Source organism: Nycticebus coucang, unplaced genomic scaffold (genome assembly GCF_027406575.1).
Source record: "Nycticebus coucang isolate mNycCou1 unplaced genomic scaffold, mNycCou1.pri scaffold_102, whole genome shotgun sequence".
Lineage (NCBI taxonomy): Eukaryota > Metazoa > Chordata > Mammalia > Primates > Lorisidae > Nycticebus > Nycticebus coucang.
In genome coordinates this window covers 1-11,011 of record NW_026515613.1, presented here as the reverse complement: position 1 = coordinate 11,011, position 11,011 = coordinate 1, and the positions used below count along the sequence as shown (strand labels likewise).

General features: G+C 38.9%; 2 pseudogenes; both read right to left on the bottom strand.

The window, feature by feature from the left end:
* Positions 1 to 479: 479 nt before the first annotated feature.
* On the bottom strand, positions 480 to 2,808 carry LOC128579643 (protein lin-54 homolog; annotated as a pseudogene).
* Positions 2,809 to 7,484: 4,676 nt separating this feature from the next.
* Positions 7,485 to 9,342, bottom strand: LOC128579647 (protein MCM10 homolog; annotated as a pseudogene).
* Between the last annotated feature and the right edge of the window lie 1,669 nt (positions 9,343 to 11,011).

The window sequence follows — 11,011 nt, the reverse complement described above, 5'->3', positions numbered from 1 at the left end:
AACACAAAAGGCCATCTGAATGTTTCTCAAGAATTTTTTAAGTTAGAGATTCTGTCTGAATACGCTCTAAATCTATACTCAAAGGATGAATGGTTAACAACCACTGGTACTTTGACCTTCTCTACTGAAAAAAATCATGTGACACCACACATTGTAAATTATAGTAATTTATAAATATTCTTTGTCAATAGAATCAGAAGGATAGACCATCTAACTGTTTAAAAACCTAAGCCAATGAAAAATCTATATAATACAAGAAAGGAAAGTTTAATTTAGGCCATAAGCAGATTTAACTAAGATTTAAAATGTACTAATTTCCTCATTTTAAATCTCTTCCCTTTCAATGTTATAATTTGAAGTCTCTTAAAACAAGAAGTGAATTAAAACACAGTAACTGTTAAACCATTTGCCAAAACATCAAGTGTCCCTGCACCTTAAATTTTCTGTACTGTACCATTTATCAGTCTTTTGTACAAGAGCTAGCAATTCATGGCACAGGGGTCATATTTTGCTTTTCCTGCTAAGTTAACGATGCTCATCAAACCTCATCCAAATCCTTTTCTTTTTTTATTTTTGGGGATTCATTGAGCGTACAAAAATCCAGGTTATACTAATTGCATTTGTCAAGCAAAGTCCCTCTTATACATGTGTTCCTATTACCCTTTCAGCTGCTGATTTTTATTTTCCCTTCTTGTCTGCCTGCTCTGTCTGGGCAAGAAGGTAGTCACACATGGCTTCAGCTACTTCCTTAGTCACGACTGTAAACAACAATTTTCCTCATCCACTATTCAAAGTTGGTTTGGCCTACTAAAGTAGTCTGAAATTGGGGAAGACAACTTAGTTTTTGCTGCTGTTTGTTGCTGTACTCTTACTTCAGTTGCCTCTGCCAAGTGCATCAATGTCTTTCTTTCTGGGCTTTCTCAAAATTTTACACCCATTATATTTGGATATTGAGGAACACATTATTTTTGCCTCATAGCATTCACAATAGTTTTTAAGACAGCCTGATCATTTGCAATTACATCCTTTGCTATGATTTCAATCTGATTCTCCCTCCTTTCCTTTCCCTATCTTAGGCTTGAAGCCTTCTGGATTTCTGTCAAGGCATGCTTTTATTGCTTTTTGCCTTTCATTTTCATGTTCCAAATTGTTATAATAACTAGTACAATTGCGGTTGTTGTAAAATTCACTATTTGCAAAGCAATCAGAATATAATGCCAAACACAGTGATATTATACACTTACAGGGCTTTCTAGGCCCAATGGAAGACACAGATGGGATTATGCCTTTGAATGGAAGCCTCGACTGGATCTGGATACCAAATATTCCAACGAAATTAGAATAGCTTGCTATAGACACGTATGAAGACTACTGTAGCTGAGTAAAGTACTGAGCTGGAAGCACAGCATAGCCCACAATCCCTGTTCCCAGAGTTGGGGCCAAGACACTGCCAGGACAAGGCCTAGTGGTCCATTGGTGAGGTTGGGCTGAATCTGTGGCAGTGTTGCAGCAGGCATGATGAGCCGGTCCTGTGGGTGGCTGGTAGTTATGATTTGTGAAGTTAGATTGATTGGTTGGGAGCAACTTGTTTGACAACCTAAGGCAAGATAATTGGAACGGACATCTGCACTGTGGTAGTATTCACAACCAATGGCTTTGCTTGCTGAAAAGGTCGAGTGTTTGTACTGGGATTCTGACTAACTGGCTGGGGTGAGCTACTGGTTGTGAGGCAGTAAGAAGTCAGATATAATAAAACTTGTTTCCAGGTAACTGAATCTTCCGGACATTGAGAGCAGTTTCCAGAGGTGTAATTGCTTTAAACTTTGATGTGCTTATTCCCCTAACAGTGATGGTCTGCACAGTTGATTCCACTGCCTTATTTGGTGATTTCAAAGGAGATATGGCTATTTTCTTTAGTGTCTGTGTTGTATAATTTAAAGGCGATCCAATAAAACCACTTTCAGATATTGTTGTGGTCTTTGATGGAGTTCTGGGAATAGACTGTGAAAGAACCCTACCTGCAATGACTGGAGGTGATACTTGAGTTGTCTGTCCTGTAACTGCTTTCCTATTACTTGGTTTTGCAAAGATCAGCTTCTTGATTACCAAACCAGAGGTTGGTATTTGAGGCTTCTTAGCAATCTGTAGTGTTTTTTACTGTTTGGTCTATAACACCAAGGACATGTGTTACATGTCATCTGTTAACTTCCTGGGGTCAGTGCTGAGACTCCAATGACAGGTTTCACCTCTGGCCTTCTTCCCATAATTAACTATTTTAATTTGCTACAGTGGTAACTTAGTATCTCATGATTGGGCCTCAGTTGTAACTTTCTGAGTCTGTGGTAGTTGGCTATGGGGTAGTGCTAGAATGAGACTTAACCAAAGTGATTAAAATTAACTTCTTTTCATCTGGTTTATGTTTCTGACTACCAGTTTAACATCAGCTGTCTGTGATATTTTGTTTAACATAATATGATGGACTGATATAGTCATAGGAGTCTGAGCACCAAATTTGTGAATGCCACTTGGAAAAGCTGGTTTCACTGTGGTGTTACAATCTGCCTTAGGAATTATGGCATTCGCTGTAACTTGGTTAATGTGCTTACTGTCCACTGTGATTGGTTCCGTGGAAATAGGCATGGCTGTAGAGCCACCAGTAAAATTTATGTTGACAATTTCTTCCACTTCTGTCTCTATGGGAATTGGGTCTTCCCCAGCTTCAATACTATGGTCACCAACTGAAGTTATACCAGTGTCCATTATCTCCTCTGGAAGCAAACCTTTCACTTTGGCAGTGACCACCTCCATGATCATTCTCCTGCTAGAAAGTTAATCAGGCACAAACCCAGCAGCTCTCTGGGCTCCCACTATCTGTGGCAGCAGCAGTAGCTGCCTTGGAGACTCAGGGCAGGGACTGTTCAAATTCACTCGCCCAGAACCATTCTACCGCTTCACCCCATAATACGTAGGCCCTTGCCACCCATGCACCCTCTCCAGAAATTGTATCATTTGACCAACCTGAATCATGCCACCTAATCCTTTTCCCTTAATGTACTTCCTCTTCCAGGGAGGTCCCACCTATGAGCTTAGGTGCCATCCTACTGGTCATAAAAGCAATCAAATATTTTCCCTAAAACTCTGAATGCACAGTTAACCCTTTGCCCAGAGCCTGGCTGCCTGAAAGTCTACCCACTGCAGAGCTCAGAGTGTTTGGTGAATTCCCAGAGAGCCCCAGGCATTGTGTAGACCTCTGGATGGCATCACAGACAGTGACTACTGAGGAAGCAGGGGCTGCAGAGAGAGAGTGGTGTCTGGAGAGAGAGGGATGTGGAGATGCCATAATTAAACAAACAGATAAAACAGAATTCATTGGAATACTATTAAAAAATGAAAACTGGGAAACAGTTTTTGGAATGTTTGGAAACATTCCTTGGAATGCAAACCAGGAAAGATTCCTTGCAAAAAACAAAGCTAGTAAAGAAACTGTATCCAGAATATATAAAGAACTCTTAAAACTCAACAAAGAGAAGAACAGTCTAATTTTTTAAATGGCAAGAAATTTGCAAAGATAGCTCATCGAAGATGTACAGATGGCAAATATGCACATGGGAGGATGCTCAACATTATGAGTCATTAGGATGCTGTGTATTGAAACCAAAATAGTATGCACAATGCATACACATCAGAATGTCTAAAATTAAAAACAATGATATACTGAGTGTGAAGATGCAGAGAATGGAACTGTCATGGACTGCTGTCAGGAATGGAAAATGGTACAAATACTATGAATACTATGGAAAGTAACTTAGCAGGTTCTAAAATAAGGGAATGCAAAACGCCAGGAGGAGAGTGCTGTGGGTGATGAATATGTTAACTCTCTTATTATGGCCATGGGTTCACTTGTATGTTTCAAAACTTATGATATTGTACATTAGAAATGTGCACAGTTGATCATATACTAATTACGCCTCTCTAAAGCCACTGAAAGCAGGAACAAACACCTAAGATAGTGACCGAAACACACAGGAAAGAACAGCCAGACACAACTCTAGCAGGATAATGCTAGAGTTGAGATCTCTAATCTTATAATAATGAGAAGTGGTAAATGTATTTTCAACAAGGATTTTTAACACAATGGGATCCTTATTTTTAAAAGTACAGTAGACCCTCCATAGTTGACCACCGTCCTGCACTGACCACCTCAATTTGACCTCAAGTTGACTACACATGCACCACACATACGTATCTGTACAGTAGGCCTAGTTCCTTATGTTGGCCATCTCCATGTGTTGACCAGTTCATTATAGTCCCTTGGGAGGTCAACTCACAGAGGCTTGATGATATATATAATGGTTGCAGAGTAGAGCATGGCCTCAGGAGATGGGGTTGTGAGGAAAGCAGTTCCAAGGTTACCCTAGCATTCCGAGTGGGAGATAATGGCAACCTGATCTTGGGAAAGCGTAAGAGAGAAGTAGGGTCAGCAACACACTGGGGGTGTCATTCACACTGAGAGAAGTACAGTGGGATTGTCAGAGCTCTTTGACTGAGAGTTCACAACATACCCTAGTTCTCATTGTATATGAACATACAGCACATTTCTGAGATTAATGTCACCATAACACTTCTGTGCTCAATGGTGCAGTGCTAAGCAATGCATATGCTACTGTAGGACACATAAAAAGGCCTTACACTCATCCAATGGTCCTACCTTTATAGTGCTTTCCATGTTGTTTAGCAAGAAATGTCAAATTCTTATAATTAACAGAAGGCAACTCATAATCCTCTGAGTCTCCCTCAGATGACCAGGTTATGTCATCATGGTCATCCATAGTGTGTATTTGATTTTTCACCTATAAAATAAAGAACAGTGCTTCAAAATGTCCCCCAAATGTTTACAGCATAGTCTAAATGTACAGAAGTGGTAGTTATCCATTTTCTTTTCTTTTCTTTCTTTCTTTTTTTTTTTTATTAATTCATTTGTACATAGATCATAAACACATTTATGCCATTTCGGGATTCAATGTGTTGATTATTTCTACCACTTTACCTCTTTTATGTTTACATGGATGGAGATGGAAAATACTCTTCTTCATAAAGTATCTCAGGAATGAAAAAAAAATTATCTATTTTTTATATGAGCAAAACCACAGATATTTTGTAAAGTACTGATGTGTGCTAAAAGGATGACACTTTTACCTATGGCTATGGTTCCTTAATCAGTTTTTAAAGGAAATGTCTTTATAGCAAAAGACTCTGTTTTTTACTTTAACTTTATATTTTCAAATAATGACATGTTTGATGATTTTTTAGTAATACCTTGTTCTTTTTCTTAGATGTTCTCTTTGTAGGCCTAAAAAACACAAATAATTCCTTTTAGCAAATAGGAAATATACAAATGCAAAATATCTAAAACAATTGCTGTTTAATAAAATATCTGCATTTGTCATTTATTTCTCCTACTTATAGAGTTTTTAGGGTTTTTAATACATAATGTAAAATCAATCATTTTCTACAAGAGGGATTGAAGTATAAACAGTAACATTAAGAGACGAAGAAAACTTACTACATAACATCCTAACAAAGAATTACATTTAGATCAAGCTTTCTGAAAAAGAGAAAGGACAATCATACTTGCATTATTTGATTGAAATATACCAGGTGTTTGTCACTCTCCTTTTTAATAAACATGGTCATTTATAGGCACTAAGACTTATTTGCATTATTTTTCTAACATACTTATATGAGGGAAATTCTTTTTGTAATAATATTAATAATGTTAAATTCAAGACCAGAAGCAGTGGCTCACACCTGTAATCCCAGGACTCTGAGAAACAGAGGCAGTGAACTGCCTAAACTCATGAGTACAAGACTAGCCTTAGCGAGAGTGAGACACTGTCACTAAAAATAGCCAGGCATTGTGGTCGGGGCCTGTAGTCCCAGCTACTTGGGAAGCTGAGGCAAGAGAATCGCATAAGCCCAATAGTTTGAGGTTGCTGTGAGCTGTGACACCATAGCATTCTACCAAGTGTTACAAAGTGAGACTCTGTCTTTAAAAAAGAACAATAATAATAATGTTTTTCATCTGTATTTTCACAACTTACTATGTCCTTACTATGTAGTACTTAAAACACTGTACATGTATTTAATTAATGTGAATCCTTACAAGAGCTTTGTGATGTAGCTACTGTTTTAGAGATGTTATCATCCTGTATGGTTTTATAAAGGAGGAGACTAGGCTCAGAACACCAAGTAATTTGCCCACCACATACAGATGGTCAGTAGAGACCACACATTCAAACCCCAGAATTCTGGCTCCAACACATGAGCTTCATAGCCTGTTGTGAAAATCAAATTTATTGTCAACCGCTCTTAAATGATAGGATAGTAGATAAATCCATATAATCATTCTATTTATGGCCATAATTATAAATAAAATTTTCTAAATTTCACATATTTTTTAAAAACTAAAAGCCTTCATATTGTTGTATCTAGGCAATTAGAGAAACCTGCTTTCAACAAGTTCAAAACTTATTTTTCTAAGAAACTTTTCTAAGAAAAATTTTTCTAAGAAAATTCATCACCAGCACTAATTTATCTATTCAACTGTTTATTCATGTACTCAACAAATACTTATTGAGCACACAATACACGTCCATGACACTATTGGTACAAAGAAACGTGGTTTTCAAGCTTTATAAATTTATAATACAAAAAAGTGTTATCTGAAATAAACTGTCAATCATTTATTTTTCTATTGTACATAATCAAAATCTTCCCTTGTCTAGGCTATAAAGGCTATACCTCTAATAATTTAGAGTATCTCATAAAATCACAATGATGCTATTGTTAAAGCCATTATACTATGTAAATTTTTATCTCCATGTAACATTAGAACTTCACTGAGATAAAGGAGTGTATAACCAAGAGGTACAGAAACACACCTCTTGGTTTACCTTCCCGTTTGGGGCCAAAAATTTCTGTGAAAGCAGTAATCTTTTATTTTTCTATTGTACATAATCAAAATCTTCCCTTGTCTAAACTATAAAGGTTATACCTCTGATAATTTAGAGTATCTCGTAAAATCACAATGATGCTATTGTTAATGTCATTATACAATGTATATTTTTATCTCCATGTAACACTAGAACTTCATTGAGGTAAAGGAGTGTATAACCAAGAGGTACAGAAACACACCTCTTGGTTTACCTTCCAGTTTGGGGCCAAAAATTTCTGTGAAAGCTGTAATGTTGCCACAATACTGTAGTGAGAACAGGGAAGACAATATTCTGGTTTTCCACTTAAACATCAATGTTAAATTTGGTGTCAAGCCCACACAACTGCAGAAATAAGCAGACAAGGCTTATGGGCTTAACCAGCATGGGTTTTTGCTGGTGTCAGTCAGAAACCAAGGCAATCCGGAGTCCATCCTAGGCCTTTCCAGAGCCACATGAAGAAAAAAAAGATTGAGGCAAATGACTTTAGGGTTATTTGAGGCTATTTAGAAATTTGGTGTGTTCTCCTCTTGGTAACAAAATTTCTCCTCTGATCTATGGACCAGAGTTTTCTTTTAGCATTCCCTCCCTTTTTTTTAGAGGCCATGTTTAATGCAGTGCTTGTGTGGGAGTCTGTCCCCACAGGGACACTTGAAAAACTTTTTCATGCCATTGAGCCAGTGGAGGTCGTGCTGCTCATTGACACAGGTCTCCAGCACATGGAGATGGGAGTAGGTACTCACCTTGCATGTCACGACCAGACAATTCACTTCTCTGATGTTTCTCATCTTTTCTTCCATTTGTTCTTTTTTCACCAGTGCCTCAAAATAGCATTTATGCAGCTCAGCCTCAGCCTCTTTCAGGACACCTGTGCACTTTGACTTTACTTTTAGAATTTCCTGAAATTACTCAGATTCCAGTCAGGCAAACTGCTCTCTCTTTTTCTTCATGGCAGGCTCCAATTCATCCTCAGCTTGGGAAGAAAACATGGTGTTCTTTTCTACACATTTCATCACTCCCACGGTATACTGGGAATCCTTTTGTATCATTTAGAGGCTGTTTTGGTGTGTTTCTGTAAGAACCTGGACTTTGCTCTTAATTTGGTGATAGCAGCCAAGTTTTTCGTTTCTGCTAAAGCACTCAGTTTTGGTTTTGGTGGTTGTGACTCATCAGAAAAGAGAACGTCATCTCCTTTTGAGTTGCCACACCCAATCTTGGTCATCCACATGGTCAGACTTCCTTCCAGCCTGGGGAATTCAGTCCCCATCTATGCAGATTGGGCAGTGGGCTATTAAGATGAGGATGGCAGAGCCAGGCTCTTGACTTCAATTGAGCCTTGGAGAAATTGTCTCCAAAAAGCTTCTGATTTCCTTTCCCTCATCTCCAACATCTGCTGCTTCTGTTTTTTTTTTTTTTTTTTTTTTTTTTGTAGAGACAGAGTCTCACTTTACGACCCTCGGTAGAGTGCCATGGCCTCACACAGCTCACAGCAGCCTCCAATTCCTGAGCTTAAGCGATTCTCTTGCCTCAGCCTCCCGAGTAGCTAGGACTACAGGCACCCGCCACAACACCCGGCTATTTTTTGGTTGCAGTTTGGCCGGGGCTGGGTTTGAACCAGTCACCCTCGGTATATGGGGCCAGTGCCTTATTCACTGAGCCACAGGTGCCGCCCTGCTTCTGTTGTTTTAAGAGGGCCGATGCCGATACAGACTGCATGGCAGGTTTGGGGCTTCCCATAATCCCTGTAGTCATGGTCTTGACTAAATGCTACAGGCTTCTGGCTCCACTCAGTGGCAGATCCTTCAATTCTTTGAACTCCTCAGAGCAAGACAAGCTCTTCTGGGGCATTCTGAGTATTTGTTTTGTTTCCTGAATGATCAAGTCTGCACCTTTGACAACCAGATTGCTCAGAGTGGTTTGAATCATCTTCCTAGGCACAACAGCTGCTGCAACTGAGGCCACATAGGATGCAGAAAAACTCCTCAGTGGTAAAAACCATCTTGACATAAAAATTCTTCTAGGCTGGTGACTTTGCAGACAAACTTCTTTGGAATTTATCCTCTGGATAAGGTGGACTGCAGGTCAGCCTGTTGTGCACTGAGTTTCCAGTACTGAGCCTGGATGTGACACTCAAGTATTCAGAGTTTCACAAATTAACCATCTGTGCATGAGGTTCTCCATTCTTTTTCTTTGCTTTATAGGTTTCAAGATCAAGAGCTTCACCCATAATTAAGAGATTCTGGGGATGATCCATAGCTAAGGACACCTTCTCTGAGCCATCCTTGGGCTTCATGGGATTAGCATTGAGCTTATAAAAGCACCTTGTTCTATCTTCAATTTTATTATTCATTTATTTATGTATTTATTTTATTTATTTTTATTGTTTGAAATTTATTAAGGGTACAATGAATTAGGTTACACCGATTGCAGCTGTTAGGGAAACTCCCTCTTGTAATTGTGTCCCACCCCCAAGAGGTGTGCCATACACTGTGACCCCTTACCCTACTCCCTCCGCCCCTCTCCCCATCCTTCATTTCCCTACCCCCCACCTTCTATTAGACCACTTACAGCCTTCTTATTAGAATTGAGTACACTGCGTTCTTTCTTCTCCACTCTTCTGATGCTTTATGAAGAGGAATGTGTTCCACCTCCATACAGGTTAGTAAAAAAGATGTAAAATCTCCATCTTTTTTAATGGCACAATAGTATTTCATGGTATACAGAAACTACAGCTTATTAATCCATTCCTCGGTTGGTGGGCATTTAGGTGGTTTCCACAGTTTGGCAATTGTAAAGTGAGCTGCAAATGTCCAGTGCAAATATTTAGTACGATTTTTTTCCATGTGGCTAGATGCCTCACCGTGGAAATGCAGGATCAAATGGGAGGGCTAGTTTGAGTTCTTAGAGGATTCTCCATACTTCCTTCCAAAAAGGTTGTATTGGTTTTCAGTACCACCAGCAGTGTAAAAGTGTTCCCTTCTCTCCATATCCACACCAGCATCTGCAGATTTAAGACTTTGTGATGTGTGCTATTCTCATTGGGGTTAGGTGGTATCTCAGGGTAGTTATGATTTTCATTTCTCTGATGATCAGGGAAGATGAGCATTTTTCAGATATTTCTTAGCCACTTGTCTGTCTTTGTCAGAGAAGGTTCTGTTTGTATCTCTTGCCCCGAGGTAGATTGGATTGTTTACTCTGTTCTGTTGATTAACTTGAGTTCTCTGTAGATTCTAGTTATCATTCCTTTGTCAGATTCATACCCTGGCAAATATCTTTTACCATTCTGAAGATTATCTTCTTGCTTTCCTTGTTGTGTCCTTAGTGATGCAGAAGCTTTTCAGCTTAATTAAGTCCATTTGTTAATTTTTGTTGCTGTTATGATGGGTCTGAAGTCTTTGTCATAAAATTTTTCCCTAGCTCAACATCATCAAGAGTTTCCCCCTATGCTTTCTTCCAAGATTTTTATTGTTTTGTGTCTTGGTTTGATGTCTCTCATCTATCTTGAGACAAGTTTTATAATGGGTTAAATTTGTGGGGAAAGTTTCAGTCTTTTCATGTGGTTATGTAGTTTTCCCAGCACCATTTTTTGAAAATTAATTATTTTCCACACTGTATATTTTTGTTTGGTTTATCAAAGATCAGATGGCAAGAGGAGATTGGTTTGATCTCTTGGTTTTAAATTTGGTTCCATATGTCTATGTGTGTCAATGCCATGGTGTTTTGTTTACGGCAGACTTCTAATACAGCCCAAAGTCTGGTAGGGTGATGCTTCTGACTTTGTTTTTATTACTAAGAATAGCCTTAGCTATATTGCTTGTTTTCTGGTTCCATAAAAAATGAAGTACTATTATTTCCAGTTCTTCAAAATATGATGTCAGTATTTTAATCCCCATTGCTGCCGCACCCACGGCATATAGCCGTAGTGAGGCAGTGCTGTCCGCGTTACAGAACGACGGGAAGGTGGTTTGTGCTCCCCGGAGCTTTGCCCCCAGCGCCCCCAGTATGCACAGCATCAGAAA